Source organism: Chiroxiphia lanceolata, chromosome 1 (genome assembly GCF_009829145.1).
Source record: "Chiroxiphia lanceolata isolate bChiLan1 chromosome 1, bChiLan1.pri, whole genome shotgun sequence".
NCBI lineage: Eukaryota > Metazoa > Chordata > Aves > Passeriformes > Pipridae > Chiroxiphia > Chiroxiphia lanceolata.
Genome location: NC_045637.1, coordinates 66,855,055 through 66,875,830, shown reverse-complemented (window position 1 = coordinate 66,875,830; position 20,776 = coordinate 66,855,055). Strand labels below are relative to the sequence as shown.

Here is a 20,776-nt window from a genome sequence, read left to right as displayed (position 1 = left end):
AAAACTAATACCTTGTGGAATAATTTTCCATGGATTGGTAGAACTTCATTTATTCCAAAGTAGACATGAAAAGGATGTATATATGTATACTTCATCTGGAGAAAATAAATGGTAGATTGTGTAAATTCTCTACTCTTATGCCTTATTTTACCACCACTGACACACAGCAAGGTGTCTGAATGCATTTTGGAAAGACAAGCTGCTTCTGCACATACTTTATTGCAAGGACATATCTGAAGTTGCTGATCTAGTAAATCAAGCAGAAGGTCCTGCTTTGTTGTTTGTTATTAATAGTTTAAATGTAAAATGGTGATCATTTGTAGGAGATAGCATTAGCAAAGATCATTCCATCTGAATGCAGTTGAGCTACAGAAAACCTGAGAAATGGTAAAAATAACTTTTTAGATGCTGAACTTTCTAAATTAGATCTGACATTTTGTGTTAGTTCTTCAGCCTTAGATTTTGTAAATGCATCTAGAAGATTTTGGGAGAGAAATGTCATCATCTGTTCTGATCTCTGGCCCAGTATAATTTTCCTTAGGCCAAAATAATGTCTTAGACAGTAGCACAGTTAATTTTTCTATGTCCTGTCTGAAACATCAACTTTCAGATATTAGGGAAAGATTACAGAGTGATACTTGATGAAGTATTCAAAAGCCTGTCAGAAAAAAACACAACAATAATAAAAATGGAAATCTGTATAGAAAGCCTTACCTAAGCTGGCATATGGTTTTATTGAGCCTGAAAAAATTGCATGTCCAGTCAGATATGAGATCCTCTCTAGAGGCTGTGGAAATGCTGTGGCTCTTCAGAAAATAGCCATCATACTTAGGCTTGAAAGTGCTGTGCACTTAAATAGATGAAGTGTTACTGCTATTTTTTCTTTAGTTCACCATATCTGCTTAACCATAGCTCTGATAGACTGCTTAGAACATTGAACAAGTTTTCTGCAGAGTGTTGTCTATTTGTATAGCCGCAGTCACACAGCATGCCTTGTTCATCCTTCATATCCAAACTTTTTGTGATCAAACGGTACCATACCGTGCTATTAATTCTGGAAACTTTACTGCAAGACACATAGTTGTAGTTTTTCCTTAAATCTATAGTTCTTGGGAGAAGCCAAAAAAGAAACTTAATAGTCTTCATGATAGCAGCGGAAAGTGTGAAAATACAGACTTACTGCACTTTGGAGGTTCAAAGCCACATTTAAAACTTTCAATTTTGTGTTTAGCCAGCTTGTATTTGGCTAAATTACTGTCCTGTTTAGAGCTGATGATGCAAATGAGATCCTCAACTGCGGGTTGATGGTCATAAATGCCGCTTCAAGATAAGCCATAATAGCTACAATAACTTGGAATATGTTGATCTCAGAACACTAGAAGTCAATTAGCTGTGGTGGCTGTTATGGTCCAATATTTGCCCTTCTTCCCATGTTTTTCGAGGAGTGACTTCTCATGAAGAAGATGGAAACAGATATTCAGGAATCCTTCCACTCTCTGGGGAATGACAGCTTTTCTTCCCACAAACTGAACACTCAAGCCTAACTTAATGAGATGTGGGGCACTGAGACTGTTCATGGCTGGACATATGTGGAAGATGTGGGACTAAATGGTGGAAGATCTTAGATTCTTGATTTAGAAAAATGTACTCTGGTTGTACTTTAATACGCCTCTAACATACATTTCTCAGATATTTTATTCAGCATGACTTCCTGCTATTGAGAGATATTTAAATGAAAAAAGGCCTGGAAAAATTGTAACAACTGCAAGAAATAAGTGTAAGTATGCTAGTTTTGTTGTCAAGCCATCAATATGAATTGCCTGTACATGAGATGATTTTTATAAGGGTGTTAACAAGCTACCTCCTACAGAACTTGATCGCATTAACATCAAACAATCCTACAGCTACTGGGGAAAAGAAGGTGCAGCTGTGAGTGAGTAGTGCATTTCATAACATTTTTAAGAGGCAGGTTCCATCTCAGAAGCAGCAGAAACAACAATGACAAAAAAAGGGCTTTTGGCTGTGACCAGGTTTAGGTGAACCGACTGACTGCAGATGGCCTCACAAATAATGAAACAAAAAATGATTAGAGCAGCTTCAAATATCCTTTCTGTTTTAAGAGACATGCTTGAGTGGGTCTTACTGTCTTTATACATTTTAGTTTCCCAGCCACGGTATGTAGCTGAAATTCCCTTGTTCTACGACTCCCTTCCCATATGACTGGGAATTTTTAATTTAAAATTAATTTTAAAGGTACTGCAATGCAAACACAGAGAAGGGATGAGAATGCTGATGTGTCACACATCTTTTTCTTCATCCCTCACCACCCCCTATCATTGGAGATTCTTAAATAAATTTTGTTACATTAATATTTGTAATTTATGCTATTTTTCCATTTGATTGAAAGCTGCTTGCAGGTTCTGCAAGCAGAATAAAGGAACTGATGCTTGTTGCTCTCGCAGAAGTTGCAGCTGGAAGATGCTATGTGTCTCTGTACATGTACAGAAGGGGAAAGGCTGCTGATTCAAGTATCTATGTTGCCATGGTCCTACTTCACCACTGTGTCCCTAAACCTCAGAAGCTGATTCATTTGGAGCTGTTAAACAAGCATTTAACTGTTAATATTTGTTCTGTACCCTTTCTCCACCCTCATATTAATGAACTTTTTCTTCCCATGTTCTTTCTGATACCTATATGAGGCAAAAGGGAGCATGTACTGTGTGTGGTGTAGCACTTTGTCAGCTGGGACTGTCCCTGCAGTGGATTCATGTTTGTGTAGCAGCCTAAGGCTCACTGTCTCAGGTATTTTTGCAGCAAAGAACAGTTAGATTAAAGCAAGATAGCAAGATAGAGTGCTAGGGGTAAAAGTTATCTGCATTTGTTCTACGGGTCCTTCTGATCTCTCCTCTGAACTGCTCAACAGTCACAGGACTTCATAATACTCCTTGTCACCACATGCTGCTCTCATTGAAGTGGCTGGGCAGTGACAAGACATCAGAGATGTTTTCTGTCTCTGACCACAGGACATGTGTGGCCTTTCTGTATGAATGAATACATTCATGGTCGTTATCTATTATTTTTTTAATCCCCAACTCTGAAGTAAGCTCAGAAACAACACAACAAAATATTTTAAACTGTTCAACATACATAAATCTTTTAATTTGGAGTGGCTGCTAAACTGGGTTTTAAGCACCTTGTGTTTTCTTCAAGCAAGTCAGCAGTGTACTTGTGGCACAGATAAGTAATGCAAGGTGTCCAAACAGGGTTAGTGTCTGCCATCAGATCACTAATAAAGTCAGAAAGATGGACAGGCTTTTGGCAGTATGGTCCTTTAGCTATGTCATATATACATATGAGTACGCAATAAGAAGTACATGTAGCTTTAGTCTTATCTTTTTATTCTATAATTTTAGTAGGCTGCTATTAAAGGCAGAATACAGTCCTGTTTCTGTCTGACAGAACTATATCATCTAGTAGCTTCATTTTTTCAACACCCTCTTGCTCTTATATGGCCCCTACTTGTTTTTGCATGTAACAGTATCCCAGTGCAATTTTACAGAATTCTGATAGTTATGAAAGCATGCCTACATTTTACAGCCTTTTGTCAGGACAGAAAGGTATAATTTTATCTGTATCTTAGATGTGTAGAACCAGAAACCTAAAGAGAGTGAAAAAAAAGAAGCATATAACTTTCTTAAACACATATAATTGAAAAAACATACTTAGGCTCAAGTGCTGATTTGGATGGGATATGTAGCATTGTCAGAAATGCCCTGGCAGTTCAGCTGTTCTTGTACTCTGATATTCTTTAGTGGTCAGTGTCAGCCCTATGACCCACACCAAGACAAGAAGGAAGTAAGAGGTAAATACAGAAAGGAAGTAACAAGTGTCTTCATGTGTCTAGGCATTCCTTTCTCTCAAGGGTGTCATTGAGTAGGATCATTCATTATTCTTCATATTTTTGTAATATTAGAACAGTTGTCACAGAAAGACTTTTAAATTATACTATATCTGATCCTACATCCTTTTTATCTTAAATAATGTTCACTGTCTCAATCTGTCAGTTAGTTTTGCAGAAGATATTTTTCATGTCTGATCTTTTCAATGACTTTATCATTTACCTTGATTCTCTCACAAAGGTCTTCGGAGCTGTTGCAGTTAAACATGCTTACAATTTTTTGGAGTTCAGTAGAAAGAAGACAAGTAGCAGAATTAAAACAGCAATGAGAAATCAGTTTTACAGTGCTAGACTCCTGAAGATCTATGGACCAGGGAATCAGGAATTCTCTGAGATGCTGTGCAGACACTGCACTCCCTCAACACACATGTTTTGCCCTGTAGCTTCCTCAAAGAGCCGTATGGGAAACAAAGCCCAAAGGTCACATTCTGTTGTTCTGCAGGCTTGAAGGCATTCATCACTGTGACAGGTCTTTGGTTGTGTTGTGTCAGCACTTCATCATGTTACATTTCCTTCCCCTATCTCTCCTGCCTCTGTGTGTAGTGGGAAATATTTAAAAAAAAAAAATAGCTTCTGCTTTCTTGCTCTTGTCCTTAAGCATGGCAGATGGTAGCTCTGTTTCAGAGTGTGCTCTAGCAGACTTTGATTAACAGTTAGTGGGCTTTCAGGCTTTGCTTCCAGTCATATGCCAGTTCCCCACTATTAACTATTACTGTTTTCACTGAAGCCCTTTGCTGAAATGGTCAAAGCAAATTCCACAGTGACAGGCTTAAAAGTGGAGAATACAGCTTTAAATAGAAAATAGTAGTATCTTTGTATATGTCACAGGTAATTTAACATCTGCTCTTGTATCTAAGATAATTGTTAATTGTTGAAGCAAATGATTGCATCATCATTAGAAAATAACATCTTTAGCATACTTCACTGCTAGCCCAGTTCCAGTTTCTTTAGCGTGTTCTGATTTTCTGGATAGTTAGAAGATGGTACCGGTAGTCTCCTGAGAGTCCTCCTTCAAGCTCTGCACGGTGGTAGCTGATAACTTTATGAAAGTAAAAGGGACAGTATAAAACTGGAAGAAAATCATGGAGCTTTAAATGTTTCCTTGATATTCACTGGACCTCTAGAATGAGCAAAAGTAATGCCAGAAATATTACCCAGGAGGTCAGTTAATATCTTTCCTGCCTTAAAGTCTCAACTGTTACTGATGCCTCATAAAGCTATTCATTTCTCTGTGGAGTTTAATAGCTGTGGGGTTTATGGTTATTTTTAGAGAAAACATAAAGCAAATGTCACCTGCTTTCTCTCCCTTACTCCTCACTAGTATTGCTCTTCAATCCTCTGTGCCACTGACTGCAAAGCTTAATGTTGTACAGTCTGATACTTGGTTTCCCATCATTTTCACTAAAGCTATTCCAATTCAGAGGAATGGGCTGACAGAAGTGTCCTCCTGCAGTTCCTTTGAGTTATATGGCAGCAGCCATGGTGAGATTCTAATTGCAGAGGAGGTATGTGTAGAGTGTTGAGGGATTCCTCATGCCAGGAGCATGGTAAGCTTCAGTGATGGCATCTTTGCTGCTGAGGATTTTGCAAACTGTCCCAGCTTTTCCCTTGGGATTCATTGTGCAAAGGTTGTGAAGTGCAGTGGAAACCTCAAAACCTTCTGGTTTTCTTACACACAAGAGTAAACATTTCATGTTTCCTAGGTGAGTAGATGGATTTAGTCTCATGTAACTAAAAGAAATAAACTGTAATGTTTTTTTCTTCTCATAAGCTATGCACTCAGACTTGCAAACTTGCAAACTGAAACAGCTTGTAAATATGCTATTGGGGAAAGACACATTGTGAAACATTCTTACTCAGCTCTGAAACTTAGATTCCAGTTAAGTTTGTAGAGCGTTTTAACTGCATATTCGGAAAATACTAATCCCCAGGTCTCAGTTTTCTATTAGGCATAAGTAAGCTAAAATGGTTTAGACTACCTTATCATGCCGATATACGTGAAACTTCATATGCATTTCAGATCAGAGAGTTTTGAAACTTGGAGGTATTTTGATGATGTTATTTTCCTTTCTTACAATGCTATTTGCACCTGTGCCTCCAGGTTCTGGCAATGCCTTGGTGTTTCTGAAACAAGATATTCCAGCTCTTCTTTCAGTTAAAATGGTGGGGGGTTGGCTTTTATCTCAAAACTGTGTGTTGTTGCTGATTACTGGTCAGGTCAAATCAAAATGCAGCTGTTTGGGTAGAGCTTCAGAATATGCCTCTTCTTACTCTTAAATATCTTAAGAGGGTTAGACCAGAATGCCAGTCACTTGAATTAACAGAGCATGAGATGTAATGAAACTATAACACAATGATTATATGTGAAGCAATGCTTCTCATGCTGTCCTTTTATTATATTTCTCAGATAATAATAACAACACAGGCTCACTCTGAGAAAATGTCAGTTTGGATGAAATGGGATGTTTCTAAACTGTCCCATAAAGATATTATATAAGTAATTAAGCAAAGCTAGATGTCAGGATGACAGATACATTCACAGTGTAATGACTGTGACTCCTTCTTACTGAGAGCATTGTCACTCCTGACTTTCTTGCTGAATGTACATATTCAAAATGTATTATTTTCTCATATTTGAGTCTACATATGTTCCAAAAATAAGCTATGCTGTTGAAGAATACAAATTGTTATGAACCGAAAACTGAATTAAGATTACAGAGTAGGGGGTTTATGTTTTATCAGCATGTATGTGTTTATATATCTTTCAAAGGTATAGAAGTAATGCATTCAACTTGTTGCTTATTAATAAACTCCTTTACTGGACAGAAGTTCAGTCACTTTATCTCACAGAATTTTTCCCCTTTCATCTCAGCTAAATTTATACTGTTTTCATTGCTTGCATATGATGAAAAAGTTAAGGCCTAAATGCAATAATGAGGTCAATAAGAGTACTTCAGAGAACAAGAATTGTGGAATTGGTCAGTTGTATTTAGGACAGTGATTTGTATTCTCTGATTGACATGGTGTTCATGGACCTGGAGTTGGAAAGGACAATGAAAGTTCTTCTGTAGTGCAACACCAGCAGCCTGATAGGCATGACTGAATGAACATGTAACATGTCGGTCAGTTGACAGGCACTTCTACCACTAGAAGAACCTAGTGAAGACTTGCAGCTCCTCTGCTGCGCTGATCAAACCCAGCTCTCCTTTTCTTCCCTTTTAGTTCAAGCCCTGATAATAACTTCTCAATTTTTGAACAATCCTACTACCATGCCATTCATGGCAGGAAGCAATAAAATTTGCTTTTCTTATGGTTACTTTTCCTTCCGGAGGGTTCAGGGAAGCATCTCTACCAAGAAACACAGTAGCAGACTGGAGAATAATAGACTGAGCAATGAGAAGTTTTCTGGGCCCTTTTAATTAACAAAAGTTTTAAGGATACAGGCAACTTGTGAATTGAGGGTGTTTAAGTAGGTGCTGGGCAACCATAAGTTTAATACAAATTTATTCACATCTTAAAACTTCAGTTTTAATTTTTGCTACCCATTTATGTATCACTTCAGCTTAAGAAAATGAATCTGCAGAATAAATCTAATTAAGAGAACTCTCTTTAGGAGTTAGTTTCTCATTTGTGTAGTATCACCAAAAAAAATTATTTCCAAGTGATCTGATTAGGTGATATCCTCTTTTGGCTATTTGTAGCAATTTGATATGTAATTTAGTATTGCAATTTAGACTAGCACAAAAACCTGAACTCTTGGAAATCAATAAACAGAATACGATGCTTTAACACAATTCCTCAATGATGCAAGATATGCCAAGTGCAAATTAAAACTGCCTCTGCTTTCTATAACTTTCCTGAGAATTTGAAATCAAATTCAAAATTACAGTAATTTTCTCTTGTAGTGATCCCCTGGAGGCAATTGGTAAGCTCAATCCTAGGGCAAGAACCTATCTCAAAAGTACTGTTCCTTTGTGATGCGATTTCTCACTCCTTTTAAATCGAAGTGGATAACTTGCCCTATCAGAAACAAATCCAAGAGCCACACAAATATTTTTGAAAACAACAGATGGACAGCATATTAGTTGCCATATTTAATTTACAACTAGACAGAAAAAAAGGTTGTGTAAGTTCCCTTACATTATTTTTTTCCCTGTTTCTGTTTGTTTACTAGTAATGAGTGGGAATGTGCATGCCATGTTTTTAAATCTTTGATTAAAACCAGAAGGCTTTTTTGATTACTTATTGGACCAGTTTCCAATGTCTTTTTAGTCACTGGTTGAGTAACATTGTTCTAAGATATGGATAAAGTGCAGCTGGATGAAACAGAATTTGGGAGAAAACAGTTCTTGGTTGATCTTTCTTAGGAAGTGAGAATGATCACAATCTTATACTCGCCGCCAGATATGGAAACATGTCTTTGAGACTTTTTCTAATGAATAAACATTGTCTTTTATGCTTATCATATTTTAATCTAAGGAGAGGAAAATCTGTTTCTGAACTGGGCACCCTGTTGCACTGGGAAGATGATAAGTTAATAAAAGCATATGTAAGATGTTAGTTATGTTATTTAATGCACTGTTAAAAAGTGTTGGCAGCATATCTGTGATTTTTTTAGTTTATTTTTGAGTCAAATAATTTGAAATTCTAAATATTTACTTGATTTTTTAAAAAAAACCATGAAGCAGCTTATAATTGAAAATCGCGGGTGGATCATACCTCAGTCAGTTCTTATTGTGAACAGTCAAGAACCATAAGCTTAAAGAAAGACTGTAAGTTTGTTTTCATTTCTCTTTGTACCTGAGTTTCCTCTTGGCCTGAAGTGCCTACTACATGAAACTGAGCTTTCAATTTTCTCTTTCTGTTCTGCACACTAGTGTGAGGAATAAAGCAGCAACTTAAATATGTGCCTGTGAACCCTATTCTTTCTGTATGAAAAGCTGGTTGTTACAATCCACAGATGAAATCAGAAATTAATGCCCTGACTGAACTCTGTTTAATACTTATGATCAGATACAAGACAGTCTTTAACAGAATTGTGAATGCAAACAACAAAATAAGTAATTTAAAATCGTGTTTTAAACATTAGATTTTGGGACGATACCAGGAGATGTCTCCACACCAGCCATGCTGCTATGGTTAAATCTTTTAAAAAATTCATCTGTGGCTTAGGGATGGTGTCTGTTTGTTTGTTAAAGGAAACAAAAAGTATGTGAATCTGAGAATTATGCTTGTTTGCCTTGTGGTATTAAGGTCTGGGGGTGTGCACTTGCATGGCACTGTATTCAAGACAAACAATACATCATACTTACCACTGAACAAAAGGAAGTGAGACGTGTTCCTGAGAACTGTGAGAAAATCAAAATTCACCTGGGAGAAGGGTGTGAATTTTTAGCAACATGGTAGAGGATGGAGTCAGGAGGTTCATCCTTCCTTAGGAAAATGGGAAAGGTAGTGCTGTATTATGAAATAAAGGCACTGAGTAGACAGCGCTTCGGACCAGATGCTGACTGCTATGGCCATCCCCAAATTTGGGGGATAGAATGGAAATTCTGGCACTGGAATGGTCCCTGGCAGTTATCTGAAAATTTTCAATAACATGGCACTGCCTCTGGCAGGTGTTTTCAGAGCACAAGCCAGTACTTTTAGTTGTGCAATGGTAGTGTTCTAATACAGGAATCATATCTCACTTTCAGAAAGAATGACAAGAACTACATCTCTTTGACAACCTTTGGGATACAGAGAAATGAAGAGTGCTGCTTTGCACAGCAGGAACCAGTGACAATGTGAAGAAAGGCTAAAGACAGGCAGAGGAAGACAGATCTTTTCTCTAAAATCAGGTCCAAGGTAGTGAGACTTTTATGATTCCTTGTGCATTAGTCAACAAAACTGAATTTCTGATCTGGTGCTAGTGATGGTAATCAAAAGCTTTTTCTAAATAAGGCGGATTTAATTACCGCTTTGCACTCAGCCAGGCATTAGGAGGCTGCTCTGTGATAGCTACATCAGCGTGGAGCAATCTGGCAGTAGTCTTTCAAATATCACAGCCCATCCAATGCAAGAAACTTCAGTTTTTTAATGACTTATTGGTAAAATGATCAAGGAAAGAGTGTGGCTGGGAAAGACAGTGGATGCGAACATAAATGTTTAGACTGCAAGCCTCATAATGCTGAGGAGGCAAGCACACCAGTATAAGTGAAACATCCAAAATATAGTAAAACACCTGTAAAAAGGAATGCTTTTGAACTACAGTGTCAGCTCATTCCAGTGTTTTCATGAACTTGCAGCTGCTGCTGAAGCAAAATTGTTGATGAATGTGTAAAATATGGATGGGGATAGCAAAAAATAGTGTAAATCATTAATGTGTAAAGCATTTCTTGATTTCAGAGCTTAAGCAAGTCCTGTGTCTTGTGATGGCAACTATGGAAAGTGCTCAGATCCAGAGGCTTTACTTTTATTTTGCTGTTTTCTTTAACACTAGGTAATAGTGAAGTGTAGACAAATTTTGTTAGTGAACAAGTTTTGTTAGTTTGTTTAAGGAGGTGATGAAAACCCAGTTTGCTTCTGGTTTCTTCAGGAAGGCTTCGCAGTTCTACTCAACATAAATTTTGCAGTGATTGTAGGAAATGGTGGACTGTGAAGTCCAAAAAGGGTACTTTTATATCTATAGAAATATGAGACACTTTTGCTAAGAACTTTTCTTGCCTCAGAAGGACCACTGCTATATGTGATGGAATTGAAATGTGTGCTGTTCCAGCCTCATGAAGCTCTGCTTTGATGATCATGGATCGTGTCTTGTGCCTGCTTTCCAGCTAGTGTGTAGAAAATTATCTGTCCAAAACTGGGAGGGATTACAATTTAACATAGTCTGAAAAAGAGAATGGCTGCTAGGTATGAACATTTCGCAAAAACTAGTGTAAAAACAACTTACTCCAGATAAGCTCTGCCATTAGCAATAGGATAAGTTTTAAAGCACTCAAGAAAATAAAGACCTGCTTATGAGGCATATATCAGTTGTATTTTACAGTTAACCATTATTTATTGTACACATCAAACTTAAGACATAAGCTTGACTACTTGCTTCTTCCAGGTCAATACAAGTATGTCTCAGCAGAAAATGGCTATGGTGATAATGAAACTGCATTTTACTATCTTTTCTACAAACAGCAGAGAGAAAAAACAAACCTGTTTTGCCATTGTCTTTCAAATTCTCCTTTATAAGGGCAACTCTAACTCTGTAGAGAGTGGAAGGAATTATTTAATGGAGACTGAGGGAAACTACCAGATTGACATCAAAGTATTGATTTTTATTATAATTAAATTTTTGATATAGGTTATCCCCATCTGTCTGTAGGTATACATGTGCACATACACTTGCTTTTATATAGTAAGTTAAAAAAGAAAAATAAAAGCAAAGTATTTCTTTTTATTTTATAAATAAACTCCTCTGGAGTCATGTTCACTGTAGAACTAATATGTCTATTAGAAGTTGCTGGTTTACTTATTTATGTAGTTTCCATCTGGTGACTTCAAAGTCCTCAATGGATTTATCTTCACAATAAACTCTAGAGATAATGAAGAACACCCTCCAGCTGCTCTTAAGAACATTTTAAAAAAGTACCCAAGAGGTCGTGGTGAACAGCACAAGTAACTTTTACAATGAGACCCAAATAAACCTCTAACAATGTTAAATTTGTTCTTTCCTCATATTTAAGTCCAGAAGCTTCTGTGTGCTAAGTGATGGTGAAGAAGAGGTAGGCTCAATGTCCTCCATTACACTGTCCTGTACTACTTCAGCTCAAGGGGGCGAAGGAGGTTTGTCCCTCTCTCTCCCTGGTGGAGCAATGAGTCCTGCAGTGCTCAGGTGGATACATCAGGTGGTAAGTTCAGTCTTCAGTCGTAGACAGGGACAGGGAAAGAATGGAGCTTTCTTAGCAAGAGCAAGAGGTTCAGGCATTTTACCTAGCTCTGAGAAACCTCCTAGAAGTACGTAAGCATTTTCATAGCAGTAGTTCACATTTTCGTAGTTTGCCCAACTTTGGGAGGATTTGCATAAGAATAAGGAGCATATTTCTGACACAAAACCTTACCCACCAATCTCGCAAATTGCACCTTACTCTTCCAGTGTATGAGATGCTACAATTTCTCAGGGAACAATCACCTGAATTGCCTGAAATTGCAGATCCATGGAGTTTTCTTTAACTTCATTCATGGAAATATCTGAACGGTTGTGTCTGAAATTGGGTGATGTGATTGTGCAGGGGAAATCCAGCTGCGGACTGTCAGAAAATGACAACCCAGTTGTTTATTTTCCCTTCTCTTCTGGGCTTTGTAAGAAGAATTGGCAGGTAGCCCTAATAACTGGGAAAGCTGTGAGTTCTGCCAGTTACAAAGTTATTGATACAGCTACCAGCATTATTGGCTTTCTAACAAGGCACATTGGCTGAAAATGACTAGTGCTTTTCTTTCTGCGTTGTCAGGATTCAGTGTAGGTTTTTTTGACTGCTAACCAAAGACCAATCTTAATGATTTACATGGGTAATAATGCTGGAAGTTGAAGGTTCTTTTGTGTTTCTCAACTGTTTATGTTGTAGGTATGCGAACATAATATATCCACTGTTATGATACAGTTTGCTCCTTTGTACTGAGATGTACATGAGAGTTATTCTAGAAAAATGCAGGAAAGCAGAGTTTGGCAACTACTGTAAGTGGAAAATTTAAATGTGATTCAACTTTTAATTAAGAGAGTCATTCTCTTTCATCTCTCTGCTAGACATGTAATTCTAACTGGTCCTTCATTAGGACAGCTTTCATCAGTATAAAGATAAAGCTGTGTTTAAGAAATTACTTAAGATTAGAGTTCAGTATGAATTTTGTTTACTATCTAAAAATGTGTTGCATTTTTCAAACTGTAGTTTGACTGAACATGTCACAAAAATATGTTTCTTCTGACTTTTTTTAATTTTATTTTTTTATTTGAGGGATGTGGTAGTGTTCTGGATGCCAGTCACTCTAAAACTCTTCAAATAGACATGATATCTGTCACACACAGTTATGAATTAGTGGAGGAAAGGTTGAGAGTAATTTGTATTAGCAGAGGTGCATGTACTATTACATAATTTATTGCAAGCAGTGTTTTGTAAAATTAATATAAAATCTAATGTAGTCTTTAAAGGTTTAAAGTCAAAAGACTAATTGAGTCAGATCCATTTTATTCTATTTCCTGCTTACTGAATTCCAGCTGACAGCCTAGGAAACCCACACCTCATTACCATATTTTGAAACATCTGTTAAGGAAAACAGATCTGGTTGCCAGAATTCATCTTCCTTTCAGAAGTGCCAAGTATGTGAAAGAACCATTATTGCTTAGGCAAAGACCATGTTCAGCTTTGCTGTCATCAGCCACATAAGGCTGTTTTTGATTCAGAATGTAGGTAATATATTGAGAGAAGCTATTCATAGAATGTTACCGTAATTACTGAAACATGAATATTTCTCCCTTGTATTTCATCTGAGAAATAATCCTTGAGTATCAGACACATTCATTTTAATTCCTCTTTTTAACAACTTACTACCTGTTAATGTTGTAATTACAACATCAAAGCTGCCACTCTGTAAATGAGCTTCCATCAGAATCCAGATGATGAAGTTGTGTTATACATGAAGGGAGATGGTGTCCTTCAGTCCATGGTTCCGGGCCAGTGGTTCAGACACTGCTTGTCTCTCAAAGTACCCCTTGCAAGAACAATACTTCCTTTAATTTTAGTAATTAAAAAATCCAGTAAGTCTTATAAAATGTACTTATTTAAGACGCTTCACAAAACCAGCGAAATGTTAGCCTTTTATATTTGCACACTTTTTTCTTTTCTTGTTTCTCTAGCTTTGCTTATTTCAAGTCTCTGTGGCCTTAAAGGGATTCAGTAATTGACATGTAGGTAAGTAGAAGATGATGAGGTTCTGGAGGTCATCAGTTTTCTGCTTATTTCAGAGAATCTCAGAATATACTGAGTTGGAAGGGTCCCACAATGATCGAGTCCATCTCCTAGCCCTGCATAGGACCATCCCCAAGATTCACACCATATGCCTGAGAGTATCATCCAAACACTTCTTGAACTCTCTCGGGCTTGGTGTTGCGACCGCTTTCCTGAGGAGGCTGTTCCTGCACCCAACCACCTGCTGGGTGAAGAGCCTTTTTCGATATCCACCCCAAACCTCCCCTGACACAACTTCAGGCCATTCCTTCGGGTCCTGTCACTGGCCACCACAGAGATCAGTGCCTGCCCCTCTTCTTCTCCTCACAAGGAAGTTGTAGACTGTGATGAAGTCTCCCCTCAGTCTCCTCTTCTCCAGGCTGAACAGACCAAGTGACCTCAGCTGCTCCACATACAGCTTTCCCTCAAAGTCTTTCACCATCTTCATTGCTCTCCTTTGGACACACTCTAATAGCTATGTGTTAGCTTATGCTAACACATAAGAAAAAGGAGAAGAAGGGCAGGGCATTAGCACCCAAAAGTTTATTTTGGTGGTAATAGCTTCATGGTACATGAAGGTTGGTTTTCAGATGTTCTTTTCACTTTACTCCTCTGTCTGCATTTATGTATGCTTTTGTAGTGTTTTTCTCTTTGCTATTTCCCCTCATACTTTCATCTCTTTCCTGCACTTCTTGATCAGTCAGCTGTACATCTGAGTGTGAATTTATCCCATTAGCTCTCCACGTATCTCTGGTCCCTGGTAGAGTTAGGGTACCTTTCTTTATACTGCGTGTTAAATTCATGCCCAGACACATGGATTACTAGCCCTCCCCTGACCTTTTTCCACCTGCTTAAAACCCTGTCACCTGTGCATGGGCATCATCTGCTCTGGAGCCCTCAAACAGGGTCAGCACACTGCAACAAGTCACATCTTTACATTGTAATGGAAGTGTATTTGAAGGTGTGAAAGAAATGTCTTGAACTGATCTAACAGCCTCCCACAGTCACCGAGAGGGGATGTTATTGTACTTTTTTCCTTCATCTTGCCTCGTTGTCCTGGTCACACAGTTCTGTTCAGTACCTTGGGCCAGATCTACTGCCTGCCCAGGCACTCCTTGAAATGCTTTGTTCCCCTGACCTGTTAGGAAACTCACCCAGCAAAGAGAAGATAGACAGACCCAGTACAAGGAAACGAGATGAGTCACAGGGCTGGCTGTGGGATAGTGGATGAAAGGAGCAACGGAGAAGAGACGGGAAGCAAGACCTTAAAATTGGCAGCAGTTTGGTTTGAGCATCCTTATTGCCAATCTGACCTCACTGCTGGGGTCCCATTTAAGAAATTATCAGCTGACTGCTGAAGCAATCAGGTGCATGATATTTGTATAGATTGGTACTGACTGTTAAGCCCATGGCCAGGCCTAACCTACTCTATAACTGTGCAAATATTGGTGACGTGTTGTCCTACTGCTGTTAGGAAAGCTGGTGACGCTAGGAGTTGTCACTAGTCCTTGAAAAGGCCAGCATAGTGTAATCCCAAAGTGCCCTGCCCAAGCTCTTAGTAAAGTAGTTGCACTGCTCTTTCCTTTCCTTGCCACTTTTCCCACTGCTGGCTGAGTAATTGCTGCTTCTCCTAACTCAGCCAGTGCTCTGTCATGTGAAGTACCTAAAGCAGCAAGTGTGGTAATCACAAAGTGCCTTTCTAACTGCACAAGTGACACTCATCTGTCACTTGTAAATTATTGTCCAAACATCTACTCCGTGTCTGTGTGTGTGTGTGTACTCTGCCTCTGCTGTTTGCAACCAGAGGACCTGATACCACCATCACAGTTTAAGAGAAAGTGTCTGTACCTGCAGGTCAGGTGGGCCAAGGTTGAGGCTTCTGGCCTGAATTCAGTATGCCATGCAACCACATCCACCAACTCGTTTTTCAAAGCTCCCTGTTTGAACTTCTGAGTCTTTGATCTCCGTAACAAATCCAGGGGAAGTTTGCTAATCTCAGATTTGCTGTTTGTGTGCAAATCAAGCATTTTGAATGGTTTAGCAACACATTGTTATGCCATGTCTTTATGTTCTAGTTTACAGTTTTAAAAAAAATTTATCCTTCTTTCGTAATCCTATTCTGAAGGCCTTCTTCCTATGATGCAAAAAAGTACTGGTAATTAACTGCTGCTCCCACCTTGTCCAGCACCACAGGAGAGGGACTCAGTTCACTGTCACAGATGTTGGTTTGCCTTACTTTTCTGGGCTTGGGACTTGTTTTGGAATATTATTACTATCTCTGTTTCACTAACACAAGTGAATTAGATCACCTCTGGCAGCATCTTGAGCATTCAGATACCAAAAGTAGCCAAGACAGTGCAACTTTCATATATCTTTCCTTCCTCTGTATTAGTGGTGGACCTCACTTGTAACTCCATTGATACTTACAGTAAGGATATTTCACTTTTGTTTAAGAGATACAAAACATAGTGTTAGACATTCCTTTGAGAAATATACCTTGATGATATAAGATCAATGAAGAAAAAGGGCATAAGGTAAGAATGTGTCCATAGCAGGGGATTGAAACTAGATGATCTTTAAGATCTCTTCCAATCCAAACCACTCCATGATACTATGATTTTTCAGACTTCTCATTGCTCAGGTATGTGATGTAGGAAAATGGTTTGGGGGATAGAATGAGGTGAAAACTTCTAGGTGAGCATTTATCTAGAAGGAAGTGTTTTCCAATAGAAGTCGATTCTTCATCCCTCTTTGCCTGTGGGAGCAATTATTCTTCATTTGTCTGCCTATTTCAGGTGAAAATTCTTCTCTCAGTGAACATTTTTGCAATTTCTCCCAAAATGGGACTCCTGATTCAAGAGGGACTCCTTAGTGAGACTGCTTTTTAAATACAAAATAGGGCTAATAAAATCAGTTTCATGGAGGATGAATATGAAAGCTGGTGGAATTTCAATAGCTTGATCTCAGCTGTATCAAAAACAGAGAATCTGAATGTTCAGGCACATATCTGAAAAAAATGAAGAGATTACTTCCCTATCAATGCAATCCTGGGGCATGGGACTGGCAGAAATTGTTGCTTCTGCCTTTTGGACATTTTTTTTGTTTTCTTGGAAGAAAACCCTTTTCATTATCTCTGCCTCTGCATCCCAGTCTTATTTTTGAGACCTTTCTCTGCCTTCCCCTGTGCAACTCTCAGGAACATATTGCATGGAGAGCATACAGAGCTGACAAGCTGAGGGTGTCCCATTCACCAGGAGTAAGGAAAAAATGGGCTTATATGCAACACCCCAACCCATCTTGGACCTATTTCTTGCACCTATAGGTAAGGTGGCAAATTCTGCCTAAGATGATGATTTCCATCCGTTTCATGGCTGCTATTTGATTTCTTGGAGGCTGGACTTCCTGGGAAATTCCCTTTGATGCTTCCCTTCTTACTCGGATGCCTGACAAAAGTTTGGCAGTAAAATGTTATTACTCTTTTTTATATGTCCCCCATTTCACGTTACCTCTCTCTCCCCTCTTTTTGCTTCTCTCTCTAAAGGTTGAGAGTGCCTGAAGTAATTTATGCTCCTGCATTTTGAATTTTTCTGAACTGTTTATAATGTGATTGCCAAATGCTTTTGTGACTGAAAGAAACTACAGAGAACCCAAGGGTGTAATAAAAAAAACTCTGAGTGTCTTAAAACCAGAAAAGAGTTGGGTTCAATTTACCATCAAGATTTGACCTTTCTGTAATTTTACAGGACTGTGAAGGTCTTCTGGGACAGAAACTTTTTTTAAAAAAATCTGTTTGTAATCCATTCAGCACACTAGGGTGCAAGTCCATTCCAGAGTATACTGCAGCTCAAATAATAATAACCTGTATTTGTATATGTCTAACCTGCGGGTTACCTGCTTGAAAAATAGAATGTCATTCAGCAACAGAGTGGGTTGTATATGTGTGTGAGTAATAAAAAGATGAAAAAATTTCCCTGGAGTCCCTCCCTTGTCTGTTCCTTCTCCCTCAGTAACCCCACCTTCACCTTCCTTGCCTCATATTTCATTTGAGTTATCTCAGGGTGTAATGTGTATTTTTAAGGAGGAGTGCCTTTGCAGGTATGTGTGGTTATCTGAGCACAAAAGCTTTACATATGAAAATACAGTGCTACTAATAATATTATCTGAGTTTGTTTTAATCCCATGAAATGAACTATTAAATTCACTTTAAAAAAAAATCTGTTCATCCCTTCCTCTACTGGACTAAAATCAGGAAGGGGTTGATTTCTTAGGCATGGCAAAAGAAAATTGCCCTGAGTAAATTTTCATTACATGCTTACTTGCTAATACATTTGAAATCATATTTTAACTAGCTAGTACTTGTCTACCCTGTGCAATAAAAGTCACATGATTACTCAATACAATAGAGCACCCTGTGGTAAACTATGTCCATGGACATACCATAACTATGTCCATACATTTCCTCCTGCAGAAGTGAAAGGGACTTTTTTTACTGTCTCCATCACTGTTTGTGGAGCCACAAGGAGTGGGCTTCTGTATGGTGGAGTAAAGCAGTGGGCCGGACTACTTTCTTTGGGTATAAGATTTGGCTTTAAATACAAATATTTACAGTTTTTACTAACATGTTTAGAGTTGGAGTGGAGCAAGATGACAGTGTCCTGTGGTAAAGGAAAATTTTGCCACTACCTTCTTGGGAGCAAGATTTATTCCTTGGTAAAGAAAGCAGAGCTGTACTAATCTTATCTAATACTAATCCTTATAAAATCTCTACAAAATTTTATTGTCGAAAGGATACTTCAGAGTGCCTCACACCTTGTCTAAGCTCCATGAACCCTCAAAATTTGGATGCTCAAACTTTTATTATGTTGGAGACCATTAAAATTCAGCTGTATGCACTGTGTGAGAAAACAATAAAGATGTGTCATAAAGCCCTCTGTTCTTTCTCTGGAAAAGTTTCTGATATCTTAGGCTTCAGAGGGGTGAGTTGTGCTGGATTAAGCTACAGCAGTAAGGACATTATTGCTTCCAGGTGTCCATAGACTGAGCCACAAGAGACTGGCAGGTGTGTGGTGGAGAGGCAGAAGGGAATGCTGTTCTCCTCAGCATTCTGCTGAGGACTGCTTAAACGCTAAATCCAACAGACTGAACGTAGCTTAAACTAATTCACTGAACTTGTGAACTCCAGTGCCCAGAGAGACATTGCTTGTTTTGCGTGCTGTTTCTGCTGTCCTTGCTGTGAAGACAGTAATTGCTAAGAGGGTGGATGTCCAAGAATGTAATATCTTAAGCTTCAACACTTTAATCCCAGACAGAATAACTGTGGGAACACTGCAGGAGATCAGATCCTCAGTTTAGAAACATGAGTAGACTTTTTTCTTTTGCTTATAAGATCATGACTAAACATTTATATCCCTTTTGGGTGTGTTTGTTGTTGTTTTAATTTTCACACTGGATATATAACTTACTGTGCAACTCTATGATTGCTTTCTCTTAAAACACATTCAGTGTATTTGCTATGAATACAAATGTACAATGCAGAAAATAAGTGCCATACTAGATAAAAAAACCAATCTGTCATTATTTATTCACTCAGCAAAGCTATAAAAAAAGTTTACTACATAATATACCAAAGCTATTCCTTTTTTTCCACCATTTATTTTAACTGATTTATATCAGGGGTAAATAGAATCCAATAAATCTGTGTAATAGCTCCTTGTCTGCTACGATATAACATGATTCTAAAATTATTCCGATGTGTTTCAGTTGATGACACAGGACTTTGCAGTCTCTTACTGTGATTCTTTCCTAACTGTCGGATCACGCTTTGCTTACTTTCATGGAGCCAAATGTCGATGAATTCTATGTTACTGGTTCCACTGTTAGGTATCTTTTTATGGTTACCAGCTTACTTACTAATGCAAGATAAAATAAACCATGAAACTATAGGGACATCTATACCAAAGATTACATCAGAGGAACTTAAAGACATCCTTCTCCACTCTAATGCATTTACAGCTGTAATTAGACTCCAAGAAGGAGCTTTGTAGTACAGCTGTTGTCCAAAAAAACCTTATTTCAACACTGTGTGTTTTCCTGGAATATCCCATGCATCTGCCACTGAGATGGGGTTAGTACAGAGAGCAAGTGTTTAGAGAGAAAGACTGAGAGGTACTCAAGCATTAACATAACACACACTGTAGAAGAGCTTATGATGCCACTTTGTATTGTCTCTGTTTTGTGGAAAAATCAGAAAGGGGATTTATGCCAATGTGCTTGCAAAACCTGGCTGCAGTACATCCTATTCTTTTAGAGACAGCTAGACACCAGCCATGTGCATGCAAGATGCTGTGATTGTTTTTTCTTCACTATTTGCTTGGAAGCAGAGATCCCTAATTTTATCTTCATCACACGCAGAAATTCAAGATTATCTTCTGTTTTCCCCATTAGAAAATTCTGCCAGTATTCACAATCCTTACAGACACAGACTTGGCATACTCTTTTTGTCTGAATTCTTGCCTAGAATAGCGGACACTGTATGAAGCTGCAGTGTCAAAAAAATAAAATAAATTTAAAAAAAAATCAAACCAAAACACTACTCAATAAGAAAGGAAGACAAACTTTTCATGTGGAAAAATCTCCCTTTCAGAGATTTTTTTCAGCATTTCTTTGGAAGACATGAAGGGCTGGTAGTCTGTCAGGTACCAACTGAAATATTTAACTTCTTTTTTGTAGGCACCCACCAGTTAGTTCACTAAGGCTTGTCTTATTACAGTTCTGTGTATGACACTTAGCTTAATGAGGTAGGAGGGTGCATTTTTTTTTCCCGGAGTATTTTATTCAAAGACAAAAC

General features: G+C 38.2%; 1 protein-coding gene across 17 annotated transcripts in view; it reads left to right on the top strand.

Annotated features, from left to right (window-relative positions):
* The window catches only part of LOC116799594 (poly(rC)-binding protein 3-like), a 497,681-nt gene that overhangs the window by 253,963 nt on the left and 222,942 nt on the right, over window positions 1-20,776 (top strand). For 2 of the 17 annotated variants that reach the window (XM_032712881.1, XM_032712850.1), the window contains one exon: window positions 9,655-9,805. The exons of the other annotated variants lie outside the window; for them this stretch is intronic. The gene's annotated coding sequence lies outside the window, so the exon portion shown is untranslated. The remainder of the gene's footprint in view (window positions 1-9,654; window positions 9,806-20,776) is intronic. 17 annotated transcript variants of the gene reach the window in all.